Source organism: Aphelocoma coerulescens, chromosome 4 (genome assembly GCF_041296385.1).
Source record: "Aphelocoma coerulescens isolate FSJ_1873_10779 chromosome 4, UR_Acoe_1.0, whole genome shotgun sequence".
Classification (NCBI taxonomy): domain Eukaryota; kingdom Metazoa; phylum Chordata; class Aves; order Passeriformes; family Corvidae; genus Aphelocoma; species Aphelocoma coerulescens.
Window position 1 is genome coordinate 61,371,592 of NC_091017.1, and position 26,314 is coordinate 61,397,905.

General features: G+C 41.2%; 1 protein-coding gene and 1 long non-coding RNA gene across 2 annotated transcripts in view; one reads left to right on the top strand and one right to left on the bottom strand.

Annotated features, from left to right (window-relative positions):
* Positions 1 to 26,314, top strand: part of PPARGC1A (PPARG coactivator 1 alpha) — a 367,686-nt gene that overhangs the window by 221,059 nt on the left and 120,313 nt on the right. The window lies entirely within an intron of this gene.
* On the bottom strand, positions 15,172 to 25,717 carry LOC138109928 (uncharacterized). Its single transcript, XR_011150741.1, has 3 exons — positions 25,389 to 25,717; positions 22,880 to 22,934; positions 15,172 to 22,462 (listed from the first exon to the last, which is right to left on the bottom strand). It is a non-coding gene; the product is annotated as an uncharacterized lncRNA (long non-coding RNA).

Below are 26,314 nucleotides of genomic sequence, written 5' to 3' on the forward strand. Positions count from 1 at the left end.
AGGCTTCTGTGTGTTTGCCCCTCTTAGCAGCCTGGCACTTAAGAAAGGGGTATTTAACTTGAAAAATGGTTTACTTTATAGAATTTCTAACCAGCATAATGTTTATTAAAACAGCCATAAAATTCCCTGCGTACCACATGAAATTCAGCTTGATAATGATAGTGCTGCTATTGTGATTATGTAAGCATAAAGCAGATGATTTACAAAGAAATAAATTCAAATAACACTGTGCAAGAAATACAGGTCTCGAAAGCTCGTTATGGGGTTGGTTACGGGGAGCAGCAATGGGTTGTACAAATTTTCAGCCTGAGGTTCCCTGACTGAATTCAAGCTGAAACAGTTACCATGATCTGATGGCTTTGTGGCAGTTTGGATAAAATGAAGTTGTGGTCCTAAGTCCGTTTCCTCCTGTGCCCATATCACCAACAAAACAGCCTTCAGCAGAAGCCTCTGAAGGGATTTTTAGCATGAAACAGGGATGTGACTGAACTTCCCCTCCTTGCAGCAGGGACACTGTTCACAGGCACATCTGATTAGTGCTGCATAGGTTCCCTGGGTACATTGGGTTGTGAGACCTAGGATTGCCATTCCCATAGGAAGCCAGAAAGCTGCAAGACCACATGGGAAGGGTTGAAATGGCACTGGGGATGATTGTCAAAGAATTTTCAAAACACTGGGTGGTACAGCTAGTGATTGAGATTGGAGATATTAAATGCTTTAAAAATTACCATTTCACATTTTTTTCGTGCCATTTTATTGTAATATCATTACAAAAAATAAAAGGTTAGCATCCTGGCAGGACATTGCATTGCCAGTCCTGGGCTCTTCAGGGCTCCATCTCTAGCTATTTATTGCTTTCAGTTTTATCTCCTGCTGAAATTCATGTGAGAGCAAATAGACACATCCTGGGTAAAAGTTAGATGTAGCACATGCCACAGTGAAGAGATGCCTTTTAATTTTGGAGATTACATCAATCACATGAATGTTATTTGGACTAGCATGCGTGTTTGGAGCAAGCAGACCATGAATATTTAAAAGGACAGACCACAGATGAGAAGCCTTCAGAGACTGACACTCTAACAGGTGTTGCTCATACCGCATTTCCACAGTACTGCAACTGAACCAGTACTGGCTTACCCTTGTAAGCCAAAGTAGTTGTGGTAGGTTAGTTATATGCAAATATTACACAGCCCTTGGTTCTTCACTCTGGTTTAAGAATACCCTGCTTTGTTAATCCTCACTCCTATTCTGCTTTTAAATATACTGTCTTTCCACCCTCACAGGAAAAGGTCTGCCCAGGTGCAAACATGGGATAAATGTCCAGCTGAGGGTTGGGTTCTTAGAAGAAGCTGCCTGCTTTGCCATGCAGGGACCAGACACATTCCTTGAGGACCAACAAACCCTCAGATTTACTGCCACCATTTTTCTGGGGGATGTGCAAGTTGTTTCATGGTGGACACAGTCATCTGGGGAAAGAGTCTTGCTGTGTCTTGGCACAAAAATCGATTAGGTGTGTTTCCATATAGCCATGAGTGGAAGTTCAGAGCATCAAGGTACATCAAAATAGCTGTGAGCTTGCAGCTGGAGAGCACATGCTAGAGCTGTGCTATGAGGCACAGATGTGATTGTCAACCAGCCAGGTTGACCTTTGGCATACAGACATAGCCCAAATAGCTAATAAGACCCATAAGCTATCTATGCCATCTGAAGCATCCTAATCCTCAATCTTCCTTGCTTTTTCCTTTTTTTTTTTGGTTTTTTGTTTGTTTGTTTGTTTGTTTTGTTTTTAAAGGATTTTTTTTTACTAGTTAGTTTTGCTCTCTGTTTTTGCTGAACCACTGCTTCAACCACTACTTCACCCTGTAACATCTGCACTGTATTTTTCTTAGGTGCTCTGCCTGTAACTATGTGCAGGACAAAATATCCATCTGTTAAAGGCTGAGGTATTAGACAGAGGGAGAGACAGTATTAAATAGGTATTACAGGCACGTCAAATTAGGTTAAACAGAGAAGATTAGACAAAAAAATGTCCCAGGAAAATCTGGGTGACATTTTATTCTTGTCAAAACATGAAAAATTATAAGAGGAGGAGTGGAAGAAAAAGGCTGTTTAATCTGAGAATCTCCCATTCTAGTTAGATATCTGTTGTACTCTCAAAATACAATGAGTTAACCATGACATGAAGATGATGATGTGCAATTGACTGTATCAACAGTTTCACAGGTGTTTATTTGAAGTTTAATGTTAATGAAATGCAGAGATATGCCTTGTAGGTTCTTGGTTTAGTTTTTGGGTTTTTATTTTGGTTTGTTTTTTTCTCTCCTCAAGTCCCAGTTTTCACATTTAGTCTTTCTAATAGTGGAATTAATTTATCTGATGTAGTACTTGAAGAATAGTCTTCAGAAAGTGATTTAATGAATGACTGCAGAAGGAATTCTGTTTCTGAGGAGGGGCAGGACAGAACAAGAAGAGAGGTTTAAAATGAGCAGTTTTACCTGTAGGACAAAAGATTTCTGTTGGGGTCTGTTGGAAAATTCTTATGCTGCAGCTTATAGCCTGGTGGGTTTAAACTCCCTTGTCACCAGGACTGAATTTATCATGATTAAAAGTACTAAGTAACATGTCATTGCCTTTGTCGCTGTGCAAGATAATTGCAGGCTCTATACTTTAAGGAAACAAACTGAGAAAAAGACTATTTACATACACTAAGAACATGAACAGATCAGCTTCAGCTGGCCTGTTTATACTGTCAGCCTGTCTTATATAGGAGATTAGATAAATGTACATAAATATTAGGCATAACAAATATTTGGCAGTGTTTCTCTGTCCTTGTGTTATGCTCCGTGTAGCCCATTACATCACATGCCTGGGAAGGCTGGGGACACACACATGTTTAACTCCTTTAGGTCACCTGGGGCAAGAGACTGCACAAGCAAAATGGTTTCTTAATAAGCCACAGTTTTTGGTGTATTATTTCCATTTGAGTATTCAGGTTAGAAACCGCTGCAGCTTAAAAGCTGTGAATCAGAAGGAAGCATCAGGATGAATTAGGATATGATGCAGTTATTGCTGTTGTTTTATTTGTGGTTAACAGTTTGCATTGCCAAGTTAAGAAAATTTTGTTACTTGTGCAAGTAACTGATCCATTTACACTCTCAGCTGGGAGTAATAAAACCTTCAAGATCTCAGTGGTCAACTCTGTCTATTTAAATATTTAGCATTATATTTTGTAATTTCCTTTTCTGTATTTTTGTATTTAATTGAATTGATTTTTCTTCATTTTTAATGACATCAGAAGAAAAAAAAGGACAAATACAGAGTCTGTTTGTCTCAGTGTCTGAATGTGAAAACTGGTCAGCCTGGAGGCAGCAGGGATAGATTTTTCTGTTGCTCCCTGGAAGTTGGGTGTCTCCTGCTGGGGAGGTGCATTCTGAGGGTGTTGGTGCAGTGAGACACAGGTAAGCTAGAACAGGGCTTGGAGGTCAGGGTGTCTTTTCCCTTTGTTTTGTTTCTCAGGGTTCCTCTGGGTAAGATGATGATGATGATTACTCATTATGAAATACACAGTTTAAAATTTGGACTGTGTCTCTTTTTCCATCCATAAATTTCAAAATGGGTTACAGAAGTTGATGTATTGCTAGCTCATACAAAGCAGTGCACAGAAAGCTAGACTTCATTATTTTAAAAATGGCCTGTACTTTTGGAGGTCCAGTTTTAGACATCTGTTGAAGCTTTTTCAGAAGCCCAAATGTAACCTAGCTGCTATTGTTTCAACATCCAACACTTACAATAATAAATAACTATTTTATTAACCCAGCCCAGTCTGGTGTCTGGCACAGCAAACAAATCCCAGGATGTCAGAGCCAGTGCTGTGAAACCTTTGAGATAAGTGGGAAATTCTTTGGAGTCCAAGAGCACCAAATTCACAGGCACAGTTGCAGGGTCGTGGCTTGGAGAAGGGGAGGAAGTATACCTCATGAAGAAAGAAAAGAAAGAAACTATTGAGCAAATGATATTCCAGTGAACTGAGAATATAATTTCAAGTGCTACATTTGGACAGATTTTTGCAAGTCAGAATGAATAAGTAAACAAATTTGTGAATTCTAGACCTTGATAGTCTTCAGCCATCCTTGATATGAAGACCTCCGAAATATTTCTGCTGGACATATTAACATCTGCCTAGAAACACTAAGACCGCAACTAGTAGTCTCAGCTTTGGTCGTAATCATTCCTGAAGTCCTTAGAAATGGAGATTCTGAAGAATCTGTGGACCACAGCTTGGAAAGCACTGTTCCAAGCACCCTGTCTGATTACAGAGCTGGCAACTGCCAAATCCCTAGAAACATTTCTAAGGGGGAAGCTTTGGATTGCCTAAGTAAACAATAAATACATCTGAGCTGCATAAGGATTTTCTTACAGGAGCTGTGGGACTGTCCTTGTTGCTTTATGCTACAGAAAGTTCAGGGGCTTTTTTTCATGTACGTGGAAAGAGTTGATTTCAAGCTGGAGTCAAGCCTCTTTGCAGGTTCCTGCAGTCTGGTTGTGGCCATCATCTGCCATCTCCCTTGCTGGACCATGTGTTACATATCCCTCATCCATCTAGTTCTTCCCTCTGCTTCCTTTTTTATCTCTCTCCTTTCCTGACTTACGCTATACCTAAAATGATTTTCCATGATGTAAATTGGTACTTTTAATAGAATTTTTCTGTTGAGGCTTCTTTTGTTTGTTTGCTTGAGCTATGTCTGTATTGAGTATTCTGTCTCTGGAGGTTGTCCAAGTAGATTTTTTTACTGGCTATTTAATAGAGTTTTGCAGTACATTTTTACATGTATTTTAAAGTGCAAGACACAAAACATACTGAGCTTAAACTGGAATTACCTCATTAATAGTTGATTCTAAACCTTCAAAAATGGAATATTTTGTCTTGTCATGTTAGCAGCTTGTTGCTATGCTGGGAGAATGACCCATGCTGTGATCATCAAAAAGAGATAATGGAGGGATCTTCTGAAGATGATGTCAGTATCCCTGATGTTATTTTGCTAGGGATTTCAAAATGGACAGTGTGATGTACTTCTGTGTATGAGTGCATTTATACTATCTCAGTATGAGGCAGAGAAATACATGCCCAAGCATATGTGTGCTCACCTACTGCTTCAAAGGGAGTAGAAGGATGAGGCAACTAGTGACAGTGAAAAATTCAGTTACTGTGGCATAGAAGGAGAGTCTGAAGGTAAATGCTGTTAGAGCACAGAACAGACTTTTGAGAATCACAGCATCATGGCCTGTTTTCACTGCATCATGAACCCAGTGGAAGGACAGCTTGAAATGTGAATGTCTAATGTTTTTGTACTATAGAGGGATATACTAAATCTACTAAATGGGATCTGAGGGGACAGAGTGCATAATATTAAAAATATCATGTAAATACCGGCTTCTACAGGTGTTTCTGTTTGTACTGAACCTGTAAAATCCAGAAGCTCCTACTGACTGTAAAATTAATAATAGGCAAAGTCGATGCTAAATGGCCTCAAGAAAAAAGGCACAAAAATTTTATAAAAAGTCAGGATCGATAGGATACCTCTTGCAGTACAATATTGAACCTTCTTTCCCCTTCCCCCAAAATAACATTGTCAGTTATACAGCAAGGCTTTTACTTACTTCTGCTAATGGAAAACTGTGATAACGATCTTTGAATAATAGGGGTTTAGAAATAGCAGCTCCTGGGTCCTTATACCAGCTTTACCAGTCAATACTGTAGTTTTATTCTTGAGAGGCAACAGTCTTGGAGGCGGGGAAGGAATCAGTGCCACACTGTGTATCTTGATGGTTTTTTTGGTTTTTGTTTTTTAATCTCATATGAATTATTAAATGCAAATTCAGCAATGCAAAGGAGGAAAAAACAGATTCTTTTCCTTTGAGTTTGCTGATTAGTCAATTGCTTAGTTCATGGAGGATGCCACTTGTGTCAAGTTTCTGTATACTTTCATAGAACTGGAGCACGATACTTACCGTATCTCAAGTGAATGATTTTTCAATTAGCCTGCAGTTCCTTGGCTGTATTCCCTTTGCAGTCCTACATGGATGATGTAGAGCAAAGGTTTCAGATGTTTTGGACAATTTATGATGTTTGGAGAGGCTATTTGTCAAGAAACAATATCTTCAACAACTTTTATGTTCAATTTTCGTCCTGGGTCTTTTGTTTATTTTTATAGCATTCTTTCTGAGGTGTAAAAGCTAACTTGAGGGTATTGTTTAAAATGGGGGGGAAAGGGGAGAGGAAGAAAAGCCAGTGTTAAAAGATGGAGATATCAGGGGGCATATGACTGTTTTTATGATGGAACTGCAGATGGGAGGGAGCCGTGAATTGGTTTACACTGACAGCCAAACCGTGAAAGAAAGGAAAGATCAGAAATATTTGAAAATGAGATCATACAGCATGTGAACTATACAGACATCTCAACCATGTTTTTTTTATGAGAAGTCTTACTGACATTTGGAAAGCAGGGACCGGTTCCCTCGTCTTAAGTTGACTGACATTTAGGGGCAACGTAAGGCATGATTTCCTTCCCCTCTTTTTAAATTGAAGTTTTCATAAATTGGGGTGAAGGAGAAGCCTGGTTACATCTTGCAAAGCATTCAGATCTGTGTAGAAATATGAAAAAAATAACCTGTGACATTTTAAACACTTTGCTGAATCTTGTTTTGTTCTACACCTATAGAGGCATGGATATGGAGCTGCACTGCCGTGGGGAGGGAGAGAACTTGAAAATGGTTTCATTTCAGGTATTTTTCCCAGCAGTTCAAACACAATTGCACAGAATTATTGAAATCAGGGAAATTTGAGGTAGTCTACAAGTACTGCTGAACAAGCTGCTACTCTCCAAGACCAGGGCAGCATGTTTTATCTTTGTCCCAGATGCAAGCAGGCAGCCAGGCTCACGCCAGGGAAAAGTTCAGGAACAGCTGCACTTGCTGGCATGGGTGGGCAATACCAGCACCAGCAAAGGGCATTCAGTGAGCACCACTGAGACACTGTGCCTGTACCATCCCTTAGAAAGCATTCACCTTCCTGTGTTCTTCTTTACTAATGTCTTTCTCTGCTCTTAGAGGTTTGGGACACTTCCCCTGAAAGGGCAGTACCATGGTGTGATTGATTAAAGCTACCAAAGCTACCCCTGTTTCCTAGTGTCCCAACAGACTGGATGTAAAGTCTGCATTTACCCCTCAGCTGTGTTTCTTTCTTCCAGCCGAGTCTGACCTGCAGTATTAGGGTACTCCTAGTTACAAAAACTACACCTGGTTCCTTGTTAGGTTTTAAAGCCATTCTCTAGGTATCTTCTTTCTTTGACCCCCAAGCCAACTTAAATTAGTCATGTAAGAACTTAACAAAGGGCTTGATCCTGACATCCTGGGTAATGAAAGGCAAAATCCCGTGTAGTTGCTTAGACTGAAAAGTGGCAGAATGTTTGGTTTGAAATGAGTCTCTGAGAGAGTAGCATCACTCTGCAGCTGGTCCTGCTCTTGGGGTGATGACGGCTAGGTGTTTCAGTCAGGCACTGAAGCTGGCTTAGGGTAATAAAGAGCATCAGTGAAGGACATTACTATTTAGGTGGGCTCCTACTAAACCTATCTAAAGAGGAGTGATATAAGTGACATAAAAATTCCCATATTGTAACTTGAGTAACATAGAAGAGTGACTAATGAACTGCATTGCTTTTATAGCTAAGCAGACTGGGGATAAGATGGGTTCTTATACATCCCTACTATGCAATTATCATGGGAGGAATTTAAGTTTACATTTTTAATTTAATTTTTATTATCATATATTGCCAGACGTGTGTGTGAGCACAGGCTTCTTGTGTGCTGAGGAACAAAAGGTAAGCACTTCAGTTTGATACAGGTTGTGTGTATTTATATCTTTCTAATCTATAAAACTTTTTATGTTTATGTTTAAAAAGCACCTGTTAACAATTTAGTAAGCCTTTTTTTGCCAACATGGTTTGGTGTTTGTGTTGCTCTTACCTTTTAGAAATAAACATCAGAAGTACAGGGCAGGATTCTCTGCTGCTCCAGCAGTAGCCAGCACGGAGTGGGAAGACCGTTGGGGAGCTATTTATGACAACGTGCTTTGCTAGCAATTACTGCTCAGGAAACCAAATAAATGATAGTAGCTTCAGGGTTTCTCTGATCAAGGAGCAGCCAGATGCACTCCCAGTGGACACCATCAGTTCGCAAAATTCAGGGGCACCCTTCTCCTCCCTCATTCCCATGGTTTCCTGCTCTTGCTGCTCCCAGATTTGATTCATCCTCGCGCCATGCCAAAGTTTCCTTCTTTCCTTTGAAGCAGCCAGAGTCCATCTAGAGATGTTAGCCTAGTACTGACTGTGTCCACTATTCCTTTTGCATGCTTATTGCCAGGCATATCATGTCCTCTTGTAAATGATTGTCTGGAGGATGCCCACAGCAGCACCAACAGTGAGCAGCACTGAGTCCTGACAAATGGGACTGGGCTGGGAGGCTGAGAGCCTTAGGGAGCATCATCTGACCAGCTCCTGCATCTCCCCTGGTGGTGATGAAGCCAGAGGATGTGGCAACTCTGTGGTAGACCTTTCTCATCTCTGCACTATTTTTCAAGCATAGAGTAAGAGTTGGGGTTCCAGTCTGGAGGTGTTTTCCAGGTTTCTAGTGAATATTTAATGATTTTTGACTGTGTGTGGAACAGTAGTAGTAAGAGTCTTGAGAAACCTCGAAAGCCTTAGAGTCTGTATTTAAAACCTAGCAAGCAGAGAAAAATATTCTGGATTAGGCACTTTTTTAGTGAGTTCTTTAAAACTAAAGCCCTTGACCTTGTCTTCTGGAAGGCTTTTGATCCTTCATTTCTTCATGAAAATTCTTCTTTCCCATTTTCTTGTGCCTGGGTTGCAGGACTCTAAAATAACTGCTTTGCTTGTAGAAGGCTGCTTAGAAAGGTTTTGTCCCGTGGAAATACAGTGATAGTGACTAGCAAATACTTGAAAGCAAAAGGACAAAAAGGGCAGTGGGTAATCCAGTAACTGGTGAAAGAGATTTATTCTGGAAAATGCACATTGCAGAAGAAAGCATCCAACTTCCTTCATTCACCTTGTATTGTGAAAGTGTAAAAAAAAAAGGAGGATTGAGCCCAGGGTGGGCATTCTTGCTGCCTAAGCATTACTCTCAGGCTTGCTGTGGGTCCACAGGGCTGCCACAGCATTGTGAAAGCTGAAGAAGAAAGCCTGTTTGTGTAGAGAGGTGAATTCTACTTCTAGCATTCATCTGTCTCTTCCCCTGAGGTAGTCACTGAAACAGTTATTTTCTTGTTTTAGTGTGAGCAATGGCTGAGATGCAGTTTTACCTCTAGCTTGGAGACGATGGCTTATAACAGGTTTGAAAGGGAAGGTGGCAAACCTGGGTCCATCCCACCATGGAGCAGTCTTTGAGTCCCTGAGTGGACAGAATATGGTACCTGCAGAGCTGTCTTTAGGTCTTCAGCTGGAAAGAATCACACTCTGCAGCCGGCTCACCTTGATTAGTGGGATGCCCTAGCTGCCCTCATCCTGACTGAGGTAGGTCAGCTGAGTCCTCGGGTTGAGAGGATAAAGCAAGGCCTCGGAGAGAGGAATAAGCAAAAATCAAGTGAACCAACTTTCCATTGAAAGTTCTGCCATGCTTACTTTCACCCTCCTTTTCTTGACTAATGTTTTGGTTCATTTCTTTCATAGCAGTACACTGGTGGTACTGAGTTAGAATGAGAAGGCACTTGGTCCATCACCAAGCACTAATTTTCAGATAATTAATACTTGGCTCTGCAGTAGCACTTTAGAACCATGACTAGGAAGATCACTGACAAAAAGTCCAGCCTGCCATCATCTAATTACTGCTTCTTCTGTATGTGCCAAGGACTTAATAATTTGTTACTTTTTCTAGGGGAAGGGGAAGCGATTATGAGTTTCTTATAGGAAGCAGAGGTACCACTGGGCTACCTTTAGCAGTGCCATGGGTATGAAGGGCAAATTAAGCTTGGTGATCCTGCCAGGCTTACATTCTACAAAGTCTGGCTGAGGATTTATAAATATTATTCTCTGGTGACAGACATAAGTGGTCCTGTTAACAACAAGCCTTTACGTGTTTTCTGCCCTTCTGTTCTTGTCCTTCACATCAATTCTGTCTCTTAATGTTTTGCCAGGATATCTTGGTGGCTCTTTCTCAGTTGAGCTCAGTGGGTCTGTTACTTCCTTGATTTCAGTCTCCTTGCTTTTCAACTCTTACTTTATTGCTCCATTGCCAGAAAGAAAAAGACAACTTACCAGGTGTGTTACTGCAGTCTCTCACTGCAGTTGAAAACCTGTATTCCAGATTTTTAATATAAATGGGTTATCTGGTCAACTGGGAAAATTGAGTGCGGTGACAGTGTGACTCCATCACTGGCATTCTTTTCCCTAGGCCAGAAGGTTGTACTTCCATTAGTCCTGTACCGGGACATGGCTCATCCCCAGTGCTGCAGCTGAGTGCCAGGCTACTTGAGGAACAGCACTGTGGATGAAATGCTGCATTGAAACACCTTGTTGTGGTGGCTGGTGGCCAAGTGAAAGTGGAAATATCCCAGAGAAGGATTTTTACTTTTTTTATTCTAAAGAAGAAGGTCTATTTGTGTTGTCTGGTAGTATTTTGTCTTTGACCAGAGCAAGTACAAATGTTGAGGTCTTTCTGCAAGAACCATGGGTCAGCGCACAGTGGCATCTCTGTTTGGGGAAATGGTCACTCCCCTGGCAGTTTAGTGAAAGGTATTTAGGGTGTCACAAGTCTAAGAGGCAAATTATGAAACTAAGCTGGGTTCATGAATATAAGAAAGCAGAGAAACAAAAAGCCAAGTGCTGGGTTTCATACTGGATAGCTCATTAACTTAAAAACAGAGTACGAATGTAAATTATAACCCTTGTTATTACTCATAACTACAGTTCAGACGATAACTTGGCAGTTTGCCCACGACTCTTTTATAAACCAGTAACCTCCGGAATAAATTATACATCGTACATAATACATAATTGTCCTTAAAAAGGCAATAATTGTTCTAAAAGGTAGAGTTTGCAGCGTGTTTTGCATGAAATGTATGCCACAAAGCCAGCCCAGTTGCTCAGGCTCCAGGTTCCTGAATAACCTGTGTGCTCAGCAATAGTGGAATTTCAAGCTGTTGCCCCAAACTTGCAGTGTCCCAGTACTATTGCACAAAACCAGTATATGTCTTCTTGTATTCTCCTGTGGCAGAAGTCTCTGTGCTTCTTTCAGCTTGGGCTATGGCAGATGCCCTCACCTTTTTTTGGTTTCTTCCTGATGAGTCCTGATGTATAGAGGATGTGTCAGCCTGGAAGGGCTCATATCCTGGGGTAATCGCTGGATTTAAAACAGAATCTCATTTCCATGCAGTCACCCTAAATCCTTTGTTGTCCCAGAATGAGACACTTGTGCTAAGTTATGCTTTGTAGGGGACACCAGGACAAAGCCAGCAATAGAAACACACACCACAAGAAACACCCTTTACCCACTCTCAACACTTCTTCACATACACAAGATTCTGTACAGGCTCCTTCAACTCATATTATTGTTGAATACATTTAGCAGAAAACCCCCACACCCTCCCCCAAATCCTTTTTTGAAGAACATGCTTCATCATGGTTTTTGTTTCAGATTTTTTTTGGGTTGCAGTTTTATAACTGGGTGCCAGTGAAAGGCTTTGTTTCAACAGTCAAACTTCTGATTAATTCTCTTTGCTTGTAGATATTTTTGTAAGATAGACAGCAAGAACGGTGTGTGTACTTTGTCTTTTTTTTTTTCCCTGTGTTTATTTGTCTGCACAAGACACATTACAGGAAACCTTTCACACAGGAGTTGCCGTGTCGCTGTAATAATTGATACTGGAAAGTTACATGAAGGTCTTGTTGTGCTAAACAAACTACCTTTTTCTCAGAGTAAAAAGATAAATGGTGCACCTAAAAAAGAAAACTCTCTAAAAATGACCTATGGTGTAAGATATATAAACTACAGGAAAAGTACCCACATATTTTTTATCATTGTAAAGAAAGGTTGCTATTTTTCTATCACAGTAACAGAATAATAATATGTTCAGTTAGCAAAAACTCATACAGACAAATGTTAAGATGCTAATAGATGTTGCAAGCCAGAACTTGAACAGAGAATTCTGCTTTCCTAATGTGGGTTTGCTGCCCTTCAAATGATTAGATTCTGTCAATCAAAGACTGTTTTCACATATAAAGCTATTATAGTCTGATCTTCCTCATTTCTGAAGGGCAACCAAACTTGAATGCTCTTGGTGATAAAATACTGGTTGCTTTATGCCCTGATTTTATAGATGGGTGTTAAAACAAATTTAGTCTTAAACTTTCTGTGGAAATAATTTGAAACGCAATTTGCTATGCATGTATTCATCTTCTTTCCTCTTGCTCTTCAGATTTTTCCATTGATATATTGATCATAGTAGATAAAAAAGGTTATCTCACACCAATTTCCACCATGGCCCATCTCACCATCCAGTCTTCCGGCTGAGCTTACTCTAAGCTATCTAAATGAAGGATCTGCAAGAAAACACATATCTGCTCCTGAGCTGCTAGCCTAAATTTAGTAGATGTAAGAGTGGTCTTGGAACTGAGTTACTTTGGTGGCGTAGGGCTTGTAGGCTGCCGGCAAACACAGTATCCCGCTAGCCCAGGTTACAGAGTGATGTTGGCAGTCCAAACTCTTCAATGGTTGGCAATACCTCCCCCACTCTGGCTTTGAGGTGACTCTAAGTTAGCTGGCTTTGCATCCATGGGAATTTGCCCACAGTAAGGGGAGGCAGAGTGGGAGGGGACCTCAGGGACCGAATGCCATGGCAGCATGACTCCACCCATGGCTCCATGGCAGCATGACTCCATCTCCCTGCAGGGGGCTGGGTTGGGGCTCTCGCCAGGGCTCATGGTGGTGCAGCCACAGAATGTGACTGCAAGGGGTAGTCAGTGCAGAGAGCTGAAGAACCACATTCAAAACACACAAAAACCCCCATGAGATGGAATAATTTTAAGCAAGCATGAGTTTAAAATCTCAGTGTTTTCTGATACACAGTTGTGGTTTCTTTCTGTGCAAAACACTGCATAATAATAATGTTCTTATGTCGACCTATGGTATTATTTCCTGTTGAGATTTCTTAATGGTGTTTATTAGTTTAATTAAAGAAATACAAATTATTGAAAGGCTTAAACACAGAGACAAAAGTAAGGTTGAAGAATCTATTCCAGCTCTGTGTTCTCTGCCTTTTTGAGCGCTTGATTTCAACATTTGTGTTAGAACAACACAAACAGTATTTTTGGGAGTTGTGTGTGTTTTAGATAATTACAGTTACATCAGGCATTGCTCTTGCTCCGTTAGGTCTAAAACTCTTGATGGTTTTGGTGTTGCAACTCTAAAAGACTTGTCTTTTAGGGGTAGGCCACTCTTTCAGGCTTAGAAATAAGTTACCTTATGAGGTTATTGGAAGGTTTATACCTGTAGTGATAAATAGGATAATCCACTGCACTCCAGTCACTTCAAACTTACTCTCTCTGAACACGTGTCAAACTTGCCTGCTAAAATACTGCTGAAGAGGTAAAAAGGTTGCAGACATGGCTGGGGAAAGTCCTCTTCTTCAAAAAAATAATAATGGCTTTTATCTACGGTACATGATCTAAACAACCTGCTTTTGTCTGCATTGTGTGTCTGGAACCACATACTGTACGGGGTTGCTGACCAAGAGACTGGATTTGTTTCCTGTCAGGCTGGATGCAGGGCAGCCTTACAGTCAGTGGGCTCACTACTTTACTCTGAATTTACTTGTGCACTGGAATTGGGAAGAACTTTCCCCTGGATGCAACCTCCTCCTGCTCAGACTAAGCCTTGGATGGCTGGTGTGCTTGCTTTATCTTCTGTCTTCCCTCCCTCCTTCAGGTCTCTTGCAGAAATCGGTGTGTATTGGGGTTTCTTAACATAGAGTGTTGCGGGATGCTTAACTGCTTGCTCCCTTCCCTTCCCTTCCCTTCCCTTCCCTTCCCTTCCCTTCCCTTCCCTTCCCTTCCCTTCCCTTCCCTTCCCTTCCCTTCCCAGAGGTACATCAACAAGTGCCAGTTATCATGTCCTTGTCAGTCAGAGGATGTCAGATAAATAAGTAGCTTTCACCTGTGCAGTATGGTGCTTCTCAGACAGTGCGGGACAGGTAATTAGAAACATCTTGGTTTTTCCTTGCTTCGTCTGTGAGGAAACGCCCTCGGTTAGCCTGTGATTTTAGGCTCGCTCTGTGTTGTGGCAGGAAGGGGTTTGCCGATGGTATTGCTCCTGTCAGCTTGGAGTAGAGTTACGGCACCTCCTTCCCTGGCGTGAAGTGCCCGTGTCTGTGCGCTGCAGGCTCGTTAAAGTTGGTACCCAGCCGGAGCAGTTTGCTTTTCTGTAATGGCTTTTATGGTGTTGTCTCGTGGAGCTAGGTCTGTCTGAAGACAGCCAGAGTTTAGAGCAGTTAAGGCTTCTGATGGAGATTACCGTAATTACAAGTGATCAACATTCAGTGCCTTCTCCCCTCCACCCTCCCTCCCAGCGCAGCTTGTCTCAGGTCAGGCTGCAGAGAGGCTGCTTGGAGAAAGTGCCTTCCTGGTGACAGCCACACTCAGACACTGTGCCCAAAGGGTGACATCACTGCCTGCCTGCAAGACCATCGGGTTAGGTTATTGCTGTATTTCCATTAAAGGCAACTGAATTGGCACTTTGCTTAACAGTGCTCTACTGATATTCCTTACCTTCATCTGTTCATATGTGTTTTAATCATAAACTCATAGTTTATGTAATTGTGATTCTTGTTTTAAGTGGCATTCCCCACAGGATTGCTTAAGAATGCACCTACAGAAATCCTCCTTAGTCATTTTCTCTCAGTCATGTCCCTTCCAGCACTTGCTAATGTTTTGAGGTAATAGCCAAAAGTCATGACAGTGAAAAAAGGGTTAAAGGCAAGAAATACAAGTACATCCTGGATAGATGAATCCATTTTTCCACTAATTAATAGTGTGCTTCTAACAATGGAAAGCTATTAAAACATGAAGGTATATTTTGTGAATCACATTTATCAACCACTATACATGCTGAAGTTTCATTATTTATTCTGTATTTTTAACATAGCGTATGGATTTTTTCATTCAAATGTGGAAAGTAGCAACAAACCCCTCTTTTTTCCCCCTCCATTTAAGTATATATTCATGCAAAAACGAAAATGTAATAAGAACAGTACATTCTTATGTCAACAGTAACCTTTAAATGGTGTTCTTTAGATAAAACTGTGAATATTGGAAAAGAAAAAAAGAAAGATAAGTGGTTCCTGTATTCATCTTAGTCCAAAATCTATTCTACCCACTGCTGGTTGCTGGCATTGTTTGATGATATGACAGAGTAACAGAGTATCAGATTATCAGAAAAGGAGATTCCCAATTTACAGTTACTTGCAGAAATCAAAGTATTTTTTTCTTTATCTTAACATCTCAAAAATAAGTAGCTGTTAAATTTCAAATTGTGTAGCCGTCCTGATTTATCATCATATCATGGATGCACTTGGCTGTCTAACATCAGGGAATCCAATAACTCCCATCACATAAGAAGAAAAGAGAAAATCCTATTGGATAATGGTTTGCATTCTCCCCTACAGTGATTTATTTCTGTCACAAGACTTAATTTTATCACGAGGCAGATGCTCCATCTATATCAATGCAGTACATTCCTGCATTCATTTGTTTCACACCAAAATTGTACCTGATCTATTTTCCAATGCAGTTTGGCTTATTTAGTACACGGAGTGATTAGATGGTGTTTAATCACATGTGTAATTTCTAGTCTTCATCATTCTCAAGCATAATAAAGCGAGGCCTATGTAAAGAAGCATAATATTAAATTAAATTGCAGAGAGTAGCAGTTAGAGATGCAGCTGGTGTTAACGTTTCGATCTCTAGCGTGTCACGGCAGAGCATGTCAAGTGGAATAAGCCAAGCTTACTCAGGTGAGCAGGTGATCAGCCCGAGCAGAGTGTGCCAAACTTCGCCTTGCAATTATTTCTTGCAGGCTGTAATGAAAAAAAACGGTCATCGCACCTTCTCCTTTGGAATCTGCAGCTACTCCAAGTGCAGAAAGCTTATCCTGTGTGTTTCAATGAGAAATGTGTGTGCTATCAACACTTTCCCCAACCTCTCCGTCTGCCACTTAATACAGATTATACTCTCCTGAATAATCATCTTTATTCGGCAGGGCAGCTGGGGTCAGCAAGTTGGGATCCTCTGCCAAGTGCCATTACGCCATGGGAGTGGGCTGTGGCTACTTAGCCACCCTTATCTGTGCTACTGCTGGCCCAGAGAGCTGAGCCACCTCCCTGGGATGTGGAGCAGTCCCAGGGAAGGGCTTTCAGACAGCTGAACCTCTCAATCAGCAGAGGATATATGTGATTCCTGTTTTGACATTCTGCCTGGAGGACCATTTGTTGTCAGCTGCTATTGACAAGTGACAGCAGAGCTGTGACTTACAGGAAGTTTATCTTCTTTTCCCTTCTTTTTTTTGCTTCCCTTCCCTTTTTATAAATAAGCCTTGACCAGCTGCCTCTCCCTTTGGTATGGAGCATGGACAAGTGAAGGTAGGAGCAACAGAAAGTTTCCTGAATTTACAATTTCATGGTAGCACTGCAAGGGAACGAATAGATGGGGAAAGAGACCGAGGAAATGACAATTCTCTAAACAGCTGTTGTACGATTCAGCTTCACTACTTCAGTTAATTAATCAGCACCTTGCTGGCAACTCTAAGGGAGATACTCATTAGATTACTGGTAGCAAACAGACAATGCTTTCATATCAAATATGTTCAACAACATCTAATACAGCGATAACTTCCACAAAAGAGGACAGGGAATACGAAGGCTCGTAAAGGTGCTCCCGAAGCAGCATTTAATATCCTGGTACACATGAATTGTTACATACGCTGCTTACTTTGTCACTGCTCTCTGGCCTAAAACACTGTGGACTAACAGCAGCAAACTTTCACAGGTTTGCTAGAGGTGTTTGTCTGAGGTAACATTCCTATAAATATGTTTATGTAAGTACTGTGTATGAGTGCCCACCATTCGTTGCTGTGTTTGTGTAGGATTTCAGAGATCATACATTCTAAATGATTCTACTCTAGGTTTTGCTGCAGGATGAAAAATGGACAAACTTAAATCTTTCATGCAAAGATGTCTTGTAGAATGTCAAAATGTGGTTAAGATAAAAAAATTCAGTCGTGAGAGTGCTGAGTCTATACATTCTCTGAGACTTCCCTCTTTCCTCTTTGGCTTAGCGTCCTACCTACTAAGTTGATAAAAACATTCATATTTTATGAGGAATAGTGCACAGAAAACTTAAACCAGTGAAATTACATCTCTACAACTGTAGTATGTTCTGTATTTTAGTACAGTCCTAAAATTGCCATTAATGAATGGTGGCTTCAAGTTAAAGACAAAACTGGCTTTAAAAAAAAGTAACAGCCGTGTTAGGACAAAAATTCCCTCCTTCCATGCTGATTTACTGGTAAATTGCAATTCAATGACTGTACTTCCTTTTCTGAGACCTCTTCTCTTGCTTTGTTCACTTTTCTGATTTAACCCTCTTGTAGGTTAGGCAGTAAATTGCAATGGAAATGACAGCTCTTAAGAGACCAAAATATATTTGCTGTCAGATGTTCCACACATGCTCAGTTTTATTTTTCAGTTGACTCTATTGATTTATTAAGAATGATAATAGCCTGCATATCACTTCATATATATAACTGCCACATAAATTTGCAGTATTACTGGCATGTAGTCATGTCCATTGTGGAACATGGGGAATGAGTTTAATGTGGTGGTGTTTGTGGAGTTCAGCACCAGGTGGTTTTAGGGGTTAGGGGTTGTTCTCAGTGCGCCCTAAGCCTTGAGGAGATGCAGGTTGAGGCATAACCTCAGGTAGGACTCATTGATGCAGTTTGTAGGAGCCACCAATGCTCTGGAAAGGGCTCAGAGTTGTATTAAGCAATTTATGTGGACAATTTATCCAGTCTGCCGCCACGTACTGATGTAGACAATTATAGCTCCAGCTCTTTAATGAAACGTACATTATGGTAGAAAGAATATCATAGCTTCTATTATACTCAGGGGAACTATAAAGAGAAATGTCCTTTTTTAAATTAGCTTTACGGCACTGAAGCTTTTATGTATTTACATGCAAGTACACTATTAACCCAAACTACTTCTTTTGAACTCTCAGTGTTGTCAGCTCTTGGGAAGTGACACAGGCTGGTAGAAAAACTTCTTTTATAGCCTACCTTTAAGCATTGCTGGCCTTTCGTGTTAATGAGAGCCTTCTAAAACTTCCACTTTGCTGCAGTCATTCACACGACAGTTGAGAGCAGGATGCTTTCTTAATCCTCCCTAATCTGTAGCAAAAACCTCAGATAAAAAAGGACTTTTTGTCTAATCCGGCTTCTCAGGTATGGTTTACTTTAGATTTGAGCTATAAATATCTTTCTTTACTTTGTTCTTCTGAGAAGTAAACTGTTGAAAATGGGGCACGGATTCATTCTTCAGCAGCCCATTTGAGAAAGAGAGAAAAAACACTTTTAGTTTGGAAAAGATAAAAATAAAGACAAGGCTTGTGGTGTGTGCCCTCCATTTGGTGAATGCATCCTGTTGTAGAGCTGCCTGTTGCCATATTAACCCCCAGGCAGCCACGGGCATGAGGCACCCAGTGCTGACCACTCTTGAGCATCAGGAAGGTTCAGCCTCTGGTTCCAAAGGTTGAAGACAGTTCCATCTGTACCTGAAGGAATTGTCTCCATAAACCTTTGTTTTAACATTTAAAAATACATGTTTGCACAATCACTCTTAATAATGCTTAATTTCTAAAAATACAAATAGCGCTATGAAATAAAGAGAAGGGGTGGGGGAGGGACTATGCTTGGAATGAAATAAAGTTAACAGCTTTGCTATTGACTTCTGTCAACTCAATATTTCATTTGCATCTTCTTTATCTATAATCCTCCATGTCTCAGATATCCTTAAATTACAGTAGTTTTTCAGCAGCAACCCAATCCAAACAGAAGTGAACTCAACAGATTGTTTTCTTTTGTTGCCTGTAATGATGCCATATGAAATATCTGCTCTACTACAGTCCAGTTTCTTAAGTACTGTTTCTTATCTGAGAATTTCCATCTGAGGATGGAATTTGGAAAGGAGGAGTAGTTAAAAAGTGAAGTAAATGCCAGAGAAATTAATAGGAATTACTTGATACGAGTGGGTATAAAATTAATGGACTGTCTGAAGACTTCCCATTATTCCTGGTTTCTTTTGCAAACTTGAAGGGGAAGAGGGAGTTAGAAATGGATATAAGAAAATTGCTGCTCAGAATTTACATGATATCCCAAACCAGACTTCAACAATGAGATGTAAACAATGTAAACCAGGCTTCAACAATGATTTGTAAATCATTATTCCCTGGTAGCAGTGTTATGATCATCTCCATATCCAGATGATGATGTCTGTTTAAGGTTATCGCTAAAAAAAAAAAGTACGCTTATATCATCTAGCTGGGCATGGCATTTACACATGATTTACCACAAACCCCCCAATTATAGCAATTCCTGGATGTCTTTGTCCAGTCTGAATCAATTTTCCTTTCCTTTGTTTTGGAAATCTACTGAAAAAAACCCCTTCTTTTGAGGAGAAAGTGTCAGAGCCCTACAAATAGGATAATTCTGAAATCTGTAATGTTTTCCATGTACTTAATGCAGGGGATGGGTAAAGGGTGGATTTTATAATCCCTTGAAACCATGTGTGTATATCATAGATATAAAATGTATATAAAATGGGAGAGAAAAGGTTGAATTTGGATCTATAGTCATTTGGAGTCAGAGAGTAATGATGACAATGTCATACGGTAATGAGGGGCTAATGGGGCTAAACTTCATCAATTAAATCCTTTCTGTTTTATAGATTCATAGATTATAATGCCAGAAGGGAATACTGTGATAATCTAGTCTGACCTCGTCTTACAACATATACTATCAAACTTCCCTGAAATAATTCTTGTTTGAACAAGAGCATTTATTTCAGAAATAAAGCATCCAACCTTGATTTTAAATTGCCATGGTTGGAAATGCCTGAGAAACCCTGATAAATTGTTGGAATGGTTAATTATATCTGTATGTTAAAGGGGCCCATCTTTTCTCTCCCCTGTTTTTTTTTCTCTTCCGAAGGACCTGGAGAAGTGGGGTCTTTGTGTGCTGTGGATGTGACTGCCTGTAAGTCACCTGGAAGTTTCCCATCTTCAAATCTGTCAAATCTGATTTCCGTTTATGACAAGGTATCCCACCTAGCTGATCAAGGGAAGCCAATTGATGCAATCTTTTTGGATTTCAGTACAGGTTTTGATACTGTCTCTCACAGGATCCTTCTGGACAAAATGTCCAACACAGCTGAATAAACACATCCTGTGATGGGTGAGCAGCTGGGCCACAGGTCAGGCACAAAGGTTTCTAATCAATGGGGTGATATCAGAGTGGTGACCTGTCACTAGTGGGGTTCTGCAGGGCTTCATCCTTGGCCCTGTGCTCTTCAACATCCTTATAAATAACTTGGCTGTAGGACTGGAAGGGATACTAAGCAAGCTTGCAGATGATACAGAACTGGGAGGAGCTGTCAACTCCCTTAAAGGCAGGGAAGCCTTGCAGAAAGTCATTAACAAGTTAGAGGACTGAGCAATCACCAACCATATGAATTTCAACAAGGAAAAGTGCTGGATTCTGCACCTGGGATGGGGAAACCCTGGGTGTAGATACAGACTGGGGAATGAGATGCTGGAAAACGGTGCAGCCAAAAGGGCCCTGGGGGTCCTGATCAATGGCAAGTTGAACATGAGTCAGCAGTGCCCTGGCAGCCAGGAGGGCCAAGCGTGTCCTGGTGGGCATCAGGCACAGCATTGCCAGCCAGGCAACAGAGGGGATTGTCCCACTCTGCTCTGCACTTGGGGCGGCCTCACCTCGAGTCCTGGGGACAGTTTTTGGCACCACAATATAAGAAAGATATTAAGCTATTAGAGAGTGTCCAAAGGAGGGCAACAAAGATGAAGAAGGGCCTTGAGGTGAAGCGGTATGAGGAGTGGCTGAGGTCAGTTGGCTTTCTCAGCCTGGAGAAGAGGAGACTGAGGAGAGACCTCATTGCATTTACAACTTCCTCCTGAGGGGAAGAGAAGGGGCAGACACTGATCTCTTGCCTATGGTGACCAGTGACAGGACCAGAGGTTACTGATATAGAGCTGTTCAGGAGAGATTTAGACTTCATATTTGAAAAAGGGTAGTTGGGTACTGGAACAGTCTCCCCAGCAAAGTGGTCACCAAGACTGACAGAGTTCAAGAAGCATTTGGACAACTCTCTCAGGCACATGGTGTGATCTTTGAGGCTGTCCTGTAGAGCCAGGAGTTGGACTTCAATGATCCTTGAGGGTCCCTTCCAACTCAGAATATTCTGTGATTCAGATAAGCAGTTCAAGCAGTGGGGAGAATAAGGGGTGAGTTGGAGCTTGCTGAGTTAGGTGGGGGTGTGTGCTTCACCCTGCCTCCCAAGGGCAAGCATAAACTTGGACAGTACAGGGGCACTCCGCATGGGCATCCTTGCAGTGCTCTGCAGCATGAGGGATGTGGGATTTCCCCATTGGCTGCCTGGAGCAGCTCAACATCCTGTACAGTTTTTAGTATCCTGAGCCTTCCTGAGTGTTCTTGTGCCATGGTAGGGAGCTACTCTAGTTCAGGCACACCTTTTATTTGAGAACATCAACTCTCCCTGCATATTGGGATGTGTTGTTATCAGCCAAGTAACAGCCAAGGAGTTGTTCCCTGGTGTGAAGGACACAATTTGCATCCTGGGACATACTTATGCTTTATGGGCTTGCCAGTGATTGTTACAGGGGCAAAATTCTCTTGGAGCAGATACTGTTCAGAGGTGCTGTACTTGACTGTCTTTCTCTCTCTTGCCATACTGTCTGTCTCTGCTTCTGTCCGTTGAGAACCAGTTTTACATTAGGATATGGAGCAGGGATGAAGTGGAGAGATGCCTCCTGAGTCCAGAGGGACTTAGTTGCCTTTGCAACTTCATTCTTAACCCAGTCAATTCCTCATGTTCACCTGCTTGCACTTTCTCACAATAGTTTCTCTGCCAAGAGGCATCCTTTGGATGTGGTTGGAATACACTGAACACTCCATAGTAGTTAGCTGGGAGCACTGAGAATAAAAGAAAAGGGCAAACTAACTCCATATCATGCTCATCCCTGTCCTCAACTCAGCTGCTTCTGTCAGTTGCCTTTTCGGAGAGAGAAGGAAGGAGATGTGTTCCTGAGTCCTGTTGGAAGTGGAGAAGGACATGTCAGTACAAGGGGTAAATCATGGATGTAGCAAAGCTTTGTCCTCCATTGTAAGGCTTTCCCTACAGCCCAGCCCTGCCTGAGCTGACCCAGCCCTATCACGTTTCTGCTCTGGAAATGCAGTGCCCATTTAAGAAGTACTCATCTAGAAAATGGAAGTAGAAAGATTTTCTGAGAGACCCAGAAGAAAAATTACTTCAGTTAGTAATTAATGGTATTTGCACATGTCTAGCGTTTTAATATCATGCAAGATTTTGCAGGCACTAGAAAGTCCTGAGCTACTGATTTGGGTGTCTTACAAAGGAGGGACATAAAAATAACTGGAGTCAAACATGGGAATGTCAGACGCTGGAATGGAAAATCTGGCTCTCCAGTTCATGTAACACATTTCTTACCTTCCTAGATTTTTGTGTGGTTCATCCCAATGTCTCTTCATGTTCTGCACACTTTCTGCAAGTAGAAAATGTTTTGTATTGAAAAGAGTATTTTTCCTGTAGTTTTGTGAAAAATTATTTTTACTTTTCCAGTTGGGGTAATCAGAAATCCATTTAATTAGCAGGCCTATTGCATTGTGAGTGTACTCTCTGTGGGATTGAGGTTCTCCATTTCATGCAGTGAGAAATAAAGACCCTCTGTTTAGTGGTAGGAGACGCTTCGTTCAGTCCCAAAAGGGCTGACCCATCAGACCCATCAGGCTGTCATTTCATTTTTCCTGAGAATTTAAATTCTAAGGTAATGAGGATTGCTTCTGGCCAGGACTTAGGGCAACCCTTAAAACTGGTCAAATGAAGATTTTCAGTTTACCTTATTAGGGAAATGAATATTTATGCTTTTTCTGTAAGCTGAAAAGCCCTGAGTATCTCAGGAGGAGTTTATGGTCTTTCATCATCTTCATTGATCAGGATCAACATTAATCAGGTAAATTAATCTGAAAACGCCTTTGCCTTTCACCATCACAAAGCAAAACTCCTCCTATCCTGTCCTCCAGCATTTTCATCAGATTTTTTAGCTGAGAACGGAAGTTAAAGAATACAGAAGTGCCAGGCATCCACAGCTCCCAGGAGAGACTGCTTCTGCAGCAAATATTTCCCAAAGAGATTCCCGTGTCAGTGGTACCTACAGAGCTCTAAAGAGTCAGTATCACCAAAAGACTGGCCTGTGAACCTCCACTCTTCCTGAAATGCCTGTTGCTGCTCCTTAGTTGGAGCTCCATCTCCAGAGAGGCCAGCTGTGCTCCTGCTGCTCTGAAAGGGCAGATAAATTGGGTTCTTGAAGGCAGATGGCAGTTTCTTATGGATAATGTAGTATTCCAGTAATTACTGTAGGAAAATGTTGTAACCTAATGTGTATTAATTCTGCTACTATAATATAAAATGTATTAATGTTGTGGCAGTACTATTCTGTTTAATGGTTGCATTAATACATACTCTGTGGGTATTACGGTACAATTGCATTTATATTGCATACTTTACCAGAATATTTACGATAGCATTACTTAAAAAATTCTGGACAAAGTTGCCTGATTTCATGGGTGGGTCCTACCACAAATAGTAGATTTCATGGCTTGTTATAGATTATTAGGAAAGTCATATGTGGGAATCATTAGTATAGCTTAAGTAGTTATCAATACAAATGTTATGAACAATAAAACCAAACACCAGTCTCTCAGCAGTAAACCTATTAGGGTACATAATATAGCATTTGTATTGAAGTTTCTGGCCACTTTTTTTTCCCTGTGTATCAAGTTCAGTTGGTTGTGAGAGTACTCAGGTGCTGAGAACTAGACTGGGTAGCATATGTTTCATGAGGACCCAGGCAGGATTGCACAAGTACTTTCTTGCCAACAAAATCAGATCAAAACATGAAAAAAAAGTTATGTCCAAAGATACCATTATAAATGTTTGTTTATTTATGTTAACCCATTGTTAGTGCATTGTACTTCCTTCCATATACTTACTGTAGGTATAGTATATTGTTATAGCTCTCTGCCCAACTCTTGCGGAAATAAAGCAGCCCCACGCTTCTCAAATACTAGGATCTTTGGTATGATTTGTCACATGCCAAATCATGTGATTTGAGTTCTTCAGCTGTGAAGATATCATTATATAGACTCCTGGGTGTCCTTCCCTGCCAGGAGCCATTCCAGACAGGAGCTGTACTTAGGGACCAGTCCAGCCGGCAGTACAGGGAGGCTCCACTTTGCTTACTCACTATTTCAGAGACATAAAATGCACTGCCCTGGGAGGAAACAAATCCAACCCTAATTCTTATGGCTCTTTTCTGATCTCTGTTTTACTGTTATCTAGAACTATATTGCACATTTTAGGCTGTAACACTGGCAGGATCTGTTTAAAGACAATTCAAATGCAAAATTTAAGGTTGCATGGGAGTATAATTTTATATGATTTACTGTCTGGCTTTTGCCAAGCACTCCACTGTCACCAGCATAACATTTGGTAAATAACTGAATTTAAGAAATGTGCTAACCACAAGGTATTATCCACGCCAGTCTTTTTTTCTTTATCTGCTTTGAACAAGCTGTTTCATATATTGAAAATTTGTTAATGAACAGAATAAGGCTTACACAAAAGGGCTTAGCATTTAACATTTTCACACACTATTGAATTGTTAAACTTCAAAGATTTTTTCCTTCTGATTGCTAAGCCTTAATTAAAGCAGATTGCAAAAGAGTAAGTATACAGTGAGAGATTTGCAGGAGATATTTGGAATCAGAAAATCTCAGCAATGGTTTAGCTACATTTTCTTCTGACCTCCGAGCACAGAATTTACCCCAGCTGAGGCTCTGAGAGTAAATCCTGACAGCATTAAAGTCAGTAGCAAATTCACTCAATCTCTGGAAAATAGGTCCTACAATTACAGACTTAAGAAGCTCAATCTACTTACTTTGTCCAAGAGGAGGATGTGAGATGATGTGATGATGGTCTACAAGGTATTACCTGAAGACGATACCTTCGATAGCAGATAGCTCCTTAATCGAGGCGAAAAAGGCAAGCTGAGATTCCAGGGTTGAAAGATGATCCCAACAAATTCAGAGGAGAAATTATCCACTCTTCCTCAGGAGTCAGATCCCAAACTTCTGTGACAATGAGTTGCTTGGGAGGGGAATGAGTTCCCTGCTGGGAACTTTTAAGTCAGATTACAACTTCAGAGCCTTCTTTCCCCCAGGGGGCGGAGGACCCTGCTGTGATCCTGGTGCCAGGACCTATGGAAAGTCTCTGCACTAAGTGCAATCAGAAATTTGCTACCAAGGAGTTTTATCAGGTTTGGCCTTGCTTCCAGCCACATCCACTCTCACCCAGGCAGTGCCATTTCCATCAGCTGCGCCATGGACATGTGGGTATATGTGGCACATGCAAGTGACAAGAGAGGTGACAGGCAGTAGCTAGAAAAGCAGACTTAAAAAGCATGTGGGTGAGACCAACCTATGCTAGGCTGCCCAAAGCTTAATAGTCCCAAAACCTGCCTGTTATCAGGGGCCAGCAGACAGCAGTTATTACACTTCAGTGAGTGACACATCACTTATGAAAAAACAAAATTAGAATTTCCTCCAGAATTAGAATTTCCTCCCCAAAGTCTGCTTGGATGGGGTGGGAGTTAGTGCTTTCCAGTCAGTTCCTCACCAATCCTTCCCTGCTGAGAAGCATGGCATCTGCCCCATGCCCCATAGGGAACTGGGGGCAGGCTTCCCATGCTGTGTCTCCCATATTACCTGGGACTTGATGTGCCTTACCAGGACTGCAGACAAAATGGAGCGAGGGGAAGTTATCCTGGCATATGACCTCATTTGCAGTAAAAAATGGTTTTCTGTA